Genomic DNA, 13,838 nt, shown 5'->3' on the forward strand with positions numbered 1-13,838 from the left:
AGTTTCAATAGAGCCAATCTTGCAGAATAAAAACCGACACGGAGTTTTCAAAGCTTGATTTTTGATTAAGTTCTTTTAACAGTTAAATAGGCTACGCGAGGCCACGGAGAGGAAACAAATAAGCAACCTGTAGGATCGATTCTTGGATATGGACGAGAACTACGGTCAAGGTTATCTGGAAATTTGGAAACAGTTTCATATATCTTGGGCATCGGTGTTTGTAACGTTTGCCCTACTTATTGCCAAAAACACACACACACACACACACCCAGACTTGTTTCACATACCTAGTGTGGACTTTCCTTTCTTTTCGTGTAGTTAAGGAACACCAGTGGAAAAACTCATTTTTCTCAAACTGTGAAAACTCTTACAACCCAATTTTTTTTAATGATTCCCTTTAGTGTTTCTCTTCATTCTGCTACAGATAAACCAAACCCAAAAATGCCTCTAAACCTGTTTTCCAGAAATGGGGAAACACTGTGTGGACGTGGGCAAGTCCACACTTCGTCGGTGCTACCTACATTATGTGGACGTCTTTTGTTCGGAAGTCCACACTGCGTATGTAAGACAAGCTCACCCACACAAACCCTACAATTTTGTGTCAAATGTGTTATCGGCATATTCTAATTATCGGTTTGCAATGGTGACGTTACTAGTAGTGGTTAGATTTTAATATTCTGGAGCAACATAATAAATTTATCTTGCAAGAATTTTTTTGAATTTAGATATGAATCAAAATGGTCGAGGGCTGCATGTGTTCCTTTCCAGTACATTGTGCCGTTTACGTGACACTCAAAATCGTTGAGCAAACTGTTTATGATAACTAGGTTTTGAATTATTCAGGCAATATATTTTTCTACACTATTTTCCGACAAAAGGCTAGCACATTTTTGGTAACTTCTTTGTTTAAACGGTTTATACCATCATGATTCACGAGGTGAGCGATTTGTGCATTAGCCACACATGCCACCCATTAAGGATGTGCTTAATTTGGGGTTACCCTGTAACCGGTGCTTGTCCGGCGGTTTGCAAGGCGTATAGGCACTGAGTCATTACCACGTATACCCGCATATCCAATCGATCGCATTCATGGCGATTGTTGAGAATTTCGTCGCATTTAATTTGGCGACCCATTTTATTACGTGCCTCTTTTGCGCCTAGGTCGCGTAAACAACTCGAAGAGTTAATATAATTGAAGTTTCAATAGAGCCAATCTTGCAGAATAATAACCGACACGGAGTTTTCAAAGCTTGATTTTTGATTAAGTTCTTTTAACAGTTATATAGGCTACGTGAGGCAACAGAGAGGAAACAAATAAGCCACCTGTAGGATCGATTCTTGGATATGGACCAGAACTACAGTCAAGGTTATCTGGACATGTGGAAACAGTTTCATATAACTTTGGTATCGGTGTTTGTAACGTTTGCCCTACTTACCGCAAAAAAAAACAACAAAAGAAATGGTGACGTTACTAGTAGTGGTTTGATTTTAATATTTCAAAAGAAAAGTGAGGATAACCAATATGCACGCTTATAGACATTGTAAATAAACCACATCCAATTGAATAATTAACAATACCTCGTTGCAGAAAATCAGCAAAAAGTATACATTAATTGTGTGACATACGGTGTATCATGTTTCAAAAGGATATAGAGGAGTGAAGATAAAGGTTTTGAATAAAACCTGTGGTGTACCGATCGCCTTTCTCACCCATGATTCGAGAATTATTCATAGAAACAAGGGGCAAGGGGAAATGAACGCCCCTCGTGTCGAATGAGTCTGTCCAAATTTGCAACGGTCGGCTGACCAACCGCTTCTAATTTAGTCTCCCCGGAACTTAGGTATAGATCCGCTGTGGGTAAGGATGAGTAGCTCCGGTCCGCCACCGATACCTGATCCTGAATATCCGAATTACTGGATAGAGCAAGTCATGCAAGACATACACAAGTTCACCTGTTATCACGTCATTACTATTGTTCAGGAACAAGATGAATTTATCTTGAAAGAACTTTTTGAAATCAGATATGAATCAAAAGGGTAGAGGGCTGCATGAGTTCCTCTCCAATACATTTTACGTTGCATATTTCAATGTTCCTTTTAATACCATATGATATATTGTTTTATCGGTCAAATCCCCAAACCAAATTTCAATGTGGGCAATTAACCATTCTGCCTGTTGTGACGCCAGATTTTCCCCCGATTAAAAAAAACCAAATTTTTATTAGCTAGAACGTGGTTGCTATAAAGAAACTATCTACACTTTATTATGAGAAAATGTGCTACGATGATACAAGAAAATTCAAATTTGATTAAATACCATGGCATTGTACAGTAGTAATCAGCTTACTAAAATCAAAATTTGAAATAAAACAAGTTCATACAATTAACATTTAGTAACTAATGTCTGTAATGTTTATTTATGTACATATGTTTAAAAAGAAAAACACATTCTAACTATATAATGTCGCTGAATCAATTAGAGATTTTAATAAAATGAGATGGGCAGAAGTTAATAACCTGCTTGTTTTGTTATACTTCGCCAACACAGAGAGGTACTGTGAATACAATTCCAAATTAAACTGCAACATGTGGGTAATAAGTGGGCGTGTCTGTTTTTTTTTTTTTTTTTTTTTTTTACCGGAGCGTTGCCCGGCAAGAAGGAAACATATACTGGCTGGCATGTCACCCCAAAACCTCAGACCACTGGACTGTCACAAAATAAAACACATTAACTGTTGTGTAACGCAAATAATGCTAAAAGTCACGATATCAAATCTTTAAGTGAAGTGTTGTATGTGCCTAGCATGATTTGTGTTTGCTTTTATTGCAAATTTAAATGTCTCTTTTGTAACAGTAGGTGATATTTCCTTATTATTAAAACACGCAGGGTTGAGGCATTATCAAATGTATTTCTTGTGACGCAAGATGGCGCCCAACGGAAAAATACTTATTCAAGACTAATATGGCAGCAATGTCTCTATAACTCATCTAAACAATACAGAATGAAAATAATGTGTGCACGAAATTCGAGTTTAATTGCATTCAATGTAATAAAACATGAATTTCGTTTAAAACTAGCCTTGCAATAAAAAATCGGAGTCACTATCAATACACATCTCATACACACGGTAAATGAAAGAAAATATGCCGGGAATAAACGTCACGAATAGGCCTGCAACCTAATGACGTCACGCTTTGTTTACATGTGAGCTTTCCTATGAGTGGCAGTATCCCTTTTTCGTCTGGCGTCCCAATTTCGCTCCTTTAAGCAAATATGTGAACAAAGCCATTACGTCATTGGGTCTTAGGTGTATTTGACATTGGGTAAGTTCTGCGGCTGATTTATTTAAAGGGAATATACATCATTTGCTTTTGCTGTAATTTTCAGAAATGAATGGAATTGGGGGGCTGGAAATATATAGCAAATGCAGTCACACTGGCTTTTTTGAGGTTTTGGGTTCGAAAATGCTATAAAAACCAAGAAAACAATCATTTTTCTGTAGTCTGGTTTCCTGACTCCATATAAGAAGAAACAGAGCAGTTTACATACATTGGGGAATTGTAAGGTCAGGGAACCAGTCTAGCTGGCTCGTACCCGTTCATAGGTTTGTAATCGATTGCAAACAAGTGCGATGGTCAATTGGGGCCAGAATTTGAAAAAAAAGCCAGTTTTTTTTAACGCTGATCGGCCGATCAGCGTTGGAAATTGATACAAAAATAGCACTTTTCTTGAAAATGACAGAATACCAGGTGCCATGATTTTACAGGATACTTTACCCTGTCATTCACTAACAGTCCAGCAAGGTATTTCAAAATGATTTGGTAGTTTTATTTTTTGATGTTTGCAAATGTTGTATTTTCCCTTTAATTAAAAATATACACATACACAACAATAACATATTGTGGCGTTAATTTTTCAAAAAATAACATGTAGATTCAACTCCGTAAACAGCTATAGCCTAAACGCGAATTCCAAAAATTACAAAGCTGTCAATTGACCATGAACAACTAAAATTGAACAGCAAGGTTGTATTGAATGTTTCATCATCAAAATATTTTAAACAAACGATTCGAGAAACAACATATCTTTTTCAATATATCAAAATATACAAAATTATGTGCTGTGAATGAACATCCTTATGTTGTTTTATTTTACCATCCTTTTATACACGAAAGTAAACACCTTCGAAATTATCCTTTATAATATCTTAGTCACCTACCAAGGATTTGATATATTTAATCTCTTGTTTCGCAATTCTTGGATACCTTAATGACTTCTCATTGTTTTGGGTAAATTTCTTTTGTCAAATAGTGCAAGCATCGGTGGTCAGTATTGCAGCTCATATTACACCAAACGACATCCAATCAACTCCAATCGCAGACCAATACCATCCATTCCCCATTCAGTAGGCTCAATGCGCACTACCGTAGCCAACACACTCTCGTCAAAATCGTTACGGACCGGGTAGTTGCCATTAGTGTTACCGATAAAAACCTGACAGGAAGAAAGAATAACAATCCATAAATCGAATGTCTTCAGAATGCAAAAATAAGGTTGATTTATAATTTAGAAAACAAAACAATGAATTGCATAAATTCTAATACAAAACATTCCAAGAATACACAACATAAAGCTTATTATCGATGAAGGTACGGCGAGTACAAATGCTAATAACTACCTCAATATTTCCGGTTCCATCCTTAACGTGTTCATATTCAGGTGACGTCTTCTTCTTATAAGCCACCTTGTACTTCTTCACATAAGTGTATCCGTGACCTTCTGTGATGATGGCATTCACCACTGTATACTCGACAAGGTCCACCTCGATCCATGGATTGGCATCGTCACTGTGTACAGAGTGAATAGAGGGAAAACAATATCTAAGATTTGCTGGTCGAGACACAATTGGAAACACGAGACCTTAGTCAGAGACATAGTTTGCAGGTAAATTGAATTAATTTTTAATTATTGCAGAGACGCATTTAATACTTGTTTTACAAGTTTCAAAGGATAACAAATGCGCATCTGCCAATTGAAATGTTTCTCTTTGTTTATCTACCTTGTGGGTCGCCATGCGTAATCATGCTCGTTGAGGCGGGCCGACCACGCAGGGCAACAAGCATCACTGCTGGACGCTCTGATGCGATCATTGGGTATTACTGTGTTGTCACTCATCCCAAGGGGCCATGGTCGTGGACACTTAGCTGTAGCTAGCAAGCAGGGAGATAAAAGATAAGCAAACGTTTCTAATGAGCAACTTCAACCATTTTGTCATAAAAAGTCAAATGAAGTCGTAATGGACAGAAATTGTTTGGTGTAGCTGCAAGCACAAATCGTCTAAACAAAGCGTCTTTAAAAGAATAAAATAAAAAACTAAAAAATAAAAATAAAAAAGGACATTTAGTATGTAAGTAGTAAAACCGTTGTATCGTTGTAGGCTTACCTGTGAGAATAGTTGTCATGCGAAAACATTCGAAGTAAACTTGAATATCCTCAACATCATCGCTCAGGAAAAGCTCGTCCAAGTAGTAGGGTGCCCCCTGACGGTATAACGAAGCAGGGATGTGCATCCCACCCAGACGTATAGCGGTGCATTCGCAGGGATCTTTGTACAGTAAGAACCAACGAGGTGGCATACCCGATTGTGGGTTGTACTCCGATCCGATGAAGCAGACTTGGTGGCACGAGACCATAACTTATAACGTAAATGTACAAAAAATACCAACTTAAATCCAAGAGAAGGACCAGCTTGAACAGACACTACTAGTAGAGGAAATATAAGGGTAAGAAAATGTCCTCTTGGATAAGACCTTGTCTCCCTCAAAAAAAGGGGGACACTTTACCAGTTTTGTTTTTCTTCAGCCAACATTCATTGTAGGTATACACTACCTTCATTACAAGTTTCAAGTATATTCAGCCATGCATGCAAATGATACAGGGCTTTCTTTGTGATTACCAAAAAAACACACTACCAACACAATGTTTCCTAATACTTAAGGGGATATTGAACGCTATTTAATGGCCAGCACAATTACACAGCATAAGCCCATACATGAATGAATACATAAAACAACATTCAAAGTTGCATGGCAAGGCCACAGTTTACTTCTGTCTAAAGGGCCTTGATGGTCAGAATGTTTTATGAAACAGGTACTGGGTACACTACACGATATGTCCATTACGGCAGCCTCATCCAGTGACACCTTCTCAGGCTGTTGTCATCCCGTGATAAATGTCATCATGTTGTTGGCACCCTACCCTCGTCATCCTTTGAAACATTACATCAGAATGTCGACATCCTAGTTTTACAATGTCCTCATTCCGTGGTGTGACATCTTACGTGTAAAATGACGCCATCTCGTGAATCGCGATAAATTATCTCATGACCTCCACATATAAGGTTGAACCTCGATAGCTCTCTACATACCAGGTGCCTTGATTTCAAAGGCTGTTAGTTACTAGTGTCCATTTAAAGTCAAGTATAGGCATTTCATTATAATTTGGTGTTTATCCATGTTACTTTGCTACATTACCTATTACCATTACCATTAACTATTACCATTATTTACCCCATCCTTTTTTTTTAATAAAGTGTTTCGAAAATAAATGCTGTTCAAAATTGAACTTCAGAAACAAAGTACCTCATTACCCGTCGGCTAATTCGATCATAGCAAAATACCATGGTATCGTCAGGGTGACCCCCCCCCCCAAAAAAAAAAAAAAACAAAACAAAACAAAACAAAAAACACCGACACGAGACATGTTAATGTTTATGTTTTGGATATCAGATTAAAGCTGAGATGTTTGTTTTCAAATAATGAAATAGATCCATTGGGTTGCTGAGAAATGCCAGTGATGTACATGTAACACAATTTACTGTTTGGTCCATTGCAATGGTATTACCGCAATTAAGGGATTTACACTTCACCTATTTGTGCAGGAAATGCATGTAGCACATTGTGTCCTAATCCTCACAAACACCGTTGGCATATAATATGACAGGAGTAGCTATGCATTTGATGGTAATATCTATTATTTTCCACCTGAACCTTGCAGTCTTGAGGCAAAACCGTTATCATTTTAGTCCAATTTGAAACCTTTGTAACATCATACACTATATATGTCAACATATTACAGAAAATGCACGAATGAAAGACAACTGCACGGTGGGCTTACAGTACCATGTTTCACTGTTTGAAACACCATTGAATCGGATGATTTTTTTTTTACATTATTGGCATTTCCTTAGCAACCCAATGTTCAATATTTGAAAGAAAAAAAAACCTCTCAGCTTTAAGCTGATATCCACTGCATTACAATTCAAGGATAACGTTTTTGAAGAAAAAAAGGCAGATGTTTCAAGGTGTGATTTTTGGGGTCACCCTGTACATAAGACCAGCGATGTGAACGATCCCATCGCTGCTGAATTTACGCCGCACGTTATGCAGTGTAAAAAAAAGGCAGTATTGTATTTTCATTGAATGAGACGGGACTAATTTGTTCAAAGCCTGATCCGGAAAGGCGAATGATTCGGCGGCTTTGACGTATTAAATAAAAGGTATATTTTCGCTGTATATTGATTTATTGGAAAAGGCAAGTTCTGAGAAAGTACGTACCTATCATTGCTGACGCCATCAGAATCCAAGCTACTTCACCGTCCATTGTCACAGATGGAATGATGGAGAATCTGTTAGGTTGATCGCATATCACCGAGTACACAAACTACACGAACGCCCCAGCATCTACCCCGGCGCAGATTATAGTGCGTGCTGACGTCACTGACAGACCTCTGCTTACTGTTCGTTTGTCTGGTTCCCTGACCGGAAAGTTCCCTTGACACCCTGACGTGTATATTACTGCTACCGGGTTCAAAAATAAACGTGATAGCCCCCTTTTAAAGCTCGGTTTCATTTCCAGTTTGGCTTTATCATTACAAGCTGACAATGTTCCGTTCAAATTTTAAAAACAATATCACCTGCTTCATAGTTCATCAGACAGTTGTATATTACTGTTAGAAATCATTGGTGTTTGTAGAGAAGGAACCTTACAAGTTAGGGACTAAAACAGCAGGCAAAGCCACAATAGAGACACAACTGTCGTTAGATTCAAAATAGTGCATAACGAAGCAAATCTCGCCCCTCGTACAATCGAAGTACATACTTGGTGCATTAAGTCGGCATTGAATTCCAAATTGTTCAATGAATTGTCATTATGAACTTGTTTTTTAATGAGCATGGCAGGTACATGAAATACATATTTTCCATCCGGAAACACCCGCGTGATATCCGAGAGTGTCGACAAATGTAATCGGTAAATTTAGGACAAGTTTGAAAGGGAACGGGAGACATTTCCTCCTGTTGACACTGACGGCTACATGACCTAGTATTCCTCAGCATTGGTCAGAATCTTTTGGTCTTGGAACCAGACTAACTGCTGACTAGGATGCTATTTTTTTGGCAAGCATACCAAGCTGGGTTTTTTTTTGCAAGGATACCAGGTTTTCTTTCTGATTGATTTGAAGCCAATTGATGAAAGAGGTCTGTAGCATGAGCCGTGTTGCTATTGTAACAGTCTTTTTTGCGTCGGGCATTTACACGAACGTGCTGCACAGGAAGATTCCCTCATATGATTCAACTGCAGCAAAATAACGCCTACAAATCAATAACAGCGCAACACCTAATTACAAACAGAGGGAACAACCCACTCTCTCGTTTATAACAACAACAATAAATTGCCCTGCACACGAAGTTCTTGAAAAAGACAGACTACAATGCCTCTTTTGAAATTGCCAGAAGCGAGCGACCATTCGTCCAGAAACGGTAGATATAGAAACAGTAAATACCAAGGTCTTCTAAAAAAAATTAACAAGTTGGAGCGATGTTGCTGATCAATATGCGGCTTCCTGTGTACAGCACAGGGACGTACTTGAAATGAAGCGTGGACCACACAAAAAAGTGTTTGTCAATAGTCCATGCAAGCGCTGCATACTATAATTCTGGCAATTCAAATTTTAATAACATTCTTTTGTGATGCTCAAAATTCATAAAATGGATACAGCCATATACAACGTTCACGTCGATGTAGTTTAAGCATACAGGCAGTAAAGAAAACAAGTGTTTTTTTTATCGTTTTTCGAATTGTCTGATTTCTGTTTAAAATTAGAACAAAATACATCCCAAAATAACCGAGCAAATTGTTTGTGATAAATACTTTTACGGTTAAAATCAACACATTTTCCAGTTTTCACAAGGGTATTTGTTTTTCAGAAAATGAACGCACACTTGTTGTGACTTTTACTTTCCATTATGATTCAAGAGGCAATATTTCTGGGATGGTCATGTTTTCCCCACTTGCACAATGATTATGGGCAAACCTGTTTTTGTTATATATAATGAAATGATTATGATGTTCCTATTTAAAACAAATGAATATTTCTTAGAGTAATATGTTAGAATTGTTGCAGTGTATTCCAGTGTGTAGAGTGACCCTCGTTGTAGGTGAGTCAATTTGTCAAACCTTAAAATCGAAAGCCTAATGAGCACAGACTGAATTCTGGAGTAATTCCAGCGGGGACTACGGTTAACCATACATTCGCTAACTTTCACTCGAACACAGGATGGTTGGACTAACTCTTGTCGACTTTTTGGAACTGTGGTCTGAGGCTAGTCCCATCGCTGGTTATCAATAACAGTGCGCAAAAGATGGCACAGCATGGAATCAGGATCAAAAAGTTAAGCGATGAAGTTTTGACCAGCGTTGACCAGACCAATTGTATGCCACCAAAGAGTCACCGACAACTGGTTTGAGGGCGTCCGCAACAACTGAGCGTGACGCAATATCAGCGAAGCAGTTGAGGTTCGCTAACTATGACGTCGACTACAATATTCATGTAGGACATTGGAGTTTTCGCAGTTTTACATCGTTAATTTAATTCAAGACTGATCACACGGAATTCGATGAAATTTTTGGCTGAAAAAAAAAAACACTGGGCCCACCAATCCAACGCACTTTGGTCTTAAATATTAATAACCTCTGCTTATTTAAAGTGAAAAGAAGAGCTATTTTTTTTCTAACCGTTGTTTTGTATATTGTATCTGGACACGCTATACTTCACCGTCCATTGTCACAGATGCAATGATGGAGTATCTGTTAGGTTGATCGCATATCACCGAGTACAAGAACCACACGAACGCCCGAGCAGTTACGCAGGCGCAGACTATAGTGCAGGCAGACGTCCAGACAGCCTCTGCTTACTGTTCGCTTGCTTGGTTCCCTGACCGGAAAATTCCTTTGACGCCCTGGCGTCTTTAATCCCATGTCAGGTGGCAGTCACCGGGTTAAAAATAAACTTGATTGCCTTTTTTGTTTTCGTTTCCAGTTTGGCTTTATCATTACAAGCTGTCACTGTTCCGATCAAATTTCAAAAAAACAAAATCACTTGCGTCATAAATCAGACAGTTGTATATTTCTGTAAGAAATCATTGGTGTTTGTAGAGAAGGAACCTTCAAAGTTAGGGACCTAAACAGCAGGCAAAGCCAAAATAGAGACACAACTTTCGTTCGATTCAAAAAAGTACAAAACGAAGCAAAGATCGCCCCTCGAACAATCGAAGTACATACTTGGTGCATTAAGTCGGCATTGAATCCGTTGGGTTGATTGCACATCAAATTGTTCAATGAATTGTCATTATCAACTTGTTTTTTTAATGAGCATGACAGGTACAATAAATACACATTGTCCATCCAGAAACACCCGTGCACTATCCGAGAGTGTCGACAAAATGTAATCGGTAAACTCCGGACATGTTTGATAGGGAATGGTAGGCATTCATCCCGTTGTGGTCACTTGACACTGACGGCTACGTGACCTAGGTTTCCTCAGAATCAGTCAGAATCTTTTGGTCTTGGAACCAGACTACATGCTGACTAGGGTGTCATTTTTGTGCAAAGGATGCCAAGTTGTTGTTTGCAAGGTTGCCAGGTTTTGTTTCCGATTGATTTGAAGCCATTTGATGCGAGAGGTCTATAGCATGAGCCGTGTTGCTATATTAACAGTCTTTTTTGCGTCGGGCATTTACACAAACGTGCTGCACAGAAAGATTCCCTCATATGATTCAACAGTAGCAATATAACGCCTACAAATCAATAACACCGCAACACCTAATTAAAAAAAGAGGGAACAACCCACTCTCTCGTTTATAACAGCAACAATAGATTGCCCTACACACGAAGTTCTTGAAAAGACGGACTACAATGCTTCTTTTGAAATTGCCAGAAGCGAGCGACCATTCATCCAGAAACAGTAGATATAGAAACAGTAAACACCAAGGTCTTCAAAAAAAAATAAACAAGTTGGAGCGATGTCGCAGATCAATATGCGGCTTCCTGTAAACAGCACAGGGACGTACTTGAAATGAAGCGTGGACCACACAAAAAAGTGTTTGTCAATAGTCCATGCAAGCGTTGCATACGGTAATTCTGGCAATTCAAATTTTAATAACATTCTTTTGTGATGCTCAAAATTCAAAAAATGGATACAGCCATATATAACGTTCACTTCGATGTAGTTTAAGCATACAGGCAGTAAAGAAAACAAGTGGTTTCTTATCGTTTTTTTTGAATTGTCTGATTGCTGTTTAAAATTAGAACAAAATACATCCCAAAATAACCGAGCAAATTGTTTGTGATGAATACATTTACGGTTAAAATAAACACATTTTCCAGTTTTCACAAGGTTATTTTTTTTCAGAAAATGAACGCACACTTTTGGAGACTTTTACTTTCCATTGTGATTCAAGAGGCAATATTTCTGTGATGGTCATGTTTTGCCACTTGCACAATGATTATGGGCAAACCTGTTTTTGTTATATATAATGAAATGATTATGATGTTCCTGTTTAAAACAAATGAATATTTCTTAGAGTAATATGTTAGACTTGTTGCAGCGTCTTCTAGTGTGAAGAGTGACCCTAGTAGTAGGTGAGTCAATTTGTCAAATTTTAAGATCGAAAGCCTAATGAACACAGACTGAATGCTGGAGTAATTCCAGCGGGAACTACGGTTAACCATACGTTCGCTAACTTTAACTCGAACGCAGGATGGTTGGACTACTCTTGTCGACTTTTTGGAACTGTGGTCTGAGGCTAGTCCCATCGCTGGTTATCAATAACAGTGCGCAAAAGATGGCACAACATGGAACCAGGATCAAAAATGTAAGCGATGAAGTTTTGACCAGCGTTGACCAGACAATTGTATGCCACTAAAAGAATCACCGACATCTGGTTTGAGGGCGTCTGGCAAAACTGAGCGTGACGCAATATCGGCGAAGCAGTTGACGTTGGCTAACTATGACGTCGGCTACAATATTCAAGTAGGACAGTTTTCGCGGTTTTACATCGTTAAAATAATTCAAGACTGATCACACGGAAGTCGATGAAATTTTTGGCTGAAATAAAATCACTGGGCCCACCAACCCAACGCACTTTGGTCTTAAATATTAATAACCTCTGCTTATTTAAAGTGAAAAGAAGAGCTAATTTTGTTTCTAACCGTTGTTTTTTAAATTGTATCTGGATACGACCCGTAGCAAGTGAAAAAAAAAGAGCAAGGAAAAAAAAATCGCACGCTTATATACATTTTAATCAACCATATTTACCTTTTTTTACATGATGTAACAGAAGAACAACCAAGTAATACACAGCTTATCACGGATCAAAATGATATCAAACCAGACAATGTGTAAAGACGAACCGTTTTAAATAGAAGCTTTAGTCTACCCGTGCCATTTCTCTCCAGAGTTTCTTGAAATAATTATAGAAAGAAAGGGAATGGCGGAACCAGCGGCCCTTACTGTCCAGGCGCGGTTCTGGGGGGGGGGGGGGGCTAGGGGTCACAGGAGACGCAACATCTATCCAACGGAGCGTTGATTTGTCAGTCCTTCCCAGCGTCCTGTTTGCAGGGCGGGGGTACGAGCGAACGCTCCCCATAGAAAATATAAAGTGGGAATTTGCGTGCGACACTTCGCAATCACAATATCAAAATACAACATGTACATATCAAACATGAAGGTGCCACAATTTCAAAAAGATATCCTTCCCTTTACACTAGTAAATAATTACACGAACGTAGAGTTTGTTAATCATAATATGTTACCAACCAACCAACCATGGATAAGCTATTCTCAATCACTTCTTTAATTATTCCTTCTGGATACCTTTATAATTTCTCGTTACTAAATTTTATTTCTAAAATGTGGAATGCTGCGCAATGCATGTGTTCAGCACTGCAGCAAATATTACATCGACCGGCATCCCAGCAACTCCAATCGCAGGGCAATACCGAAAACTGTTGCCCAGTCAGTAGGCTCGATGCGCACCACCGTCGCTACCACACTCTCATCAAACAGGTTAGTGACCGGGGTGTCGCCATCAGCGTTACCAATGAACACCTGAAACCAACAGCATATTACAATCCATGGTTTATATATATTATTCAGAAGGGAAACATTCGGGTTAGATTCGGGTTAGGTTATACCTTGTGAAATAATCAAACAAAGACGGTTAGACACCTGATAACATGAATTACTAACGATACAAACAAGTTATACAATTTAACAAAATAAACATGTGAGATATCAGTGATAAAATCAATTTATCGCGAGAAAAACTGGCAAAAGCAATCACCTCGATATTTCCGTTACCATCTTCCACGTGTTTGTAGTCAGAAGAGGGCAGCGTCTGGTATCCCACCTTGTAAATTTTTACATATGCGATGTAGTGGCCTTGTGTAATGGCACCAGTCACCACTGTTCTCTCAACGAGGTCCACCTCGATCCAAG

This window comes from Patiria miniata, unplaced genomic scaffold (assembly GCF_015706575.1).
Source record: "Patiria miniata isolate m_02_andy unplaced genomic scaffold, ASM1570657v1 HiC_scaffold_1, whole genome shotgun sequence".
Taxonomy (NCBI): Eukaryota; Metazoa; Echinodermata; class Asteroidea; order Valvatida; family Asterinidae; genus Patiria; species Patiria miniata.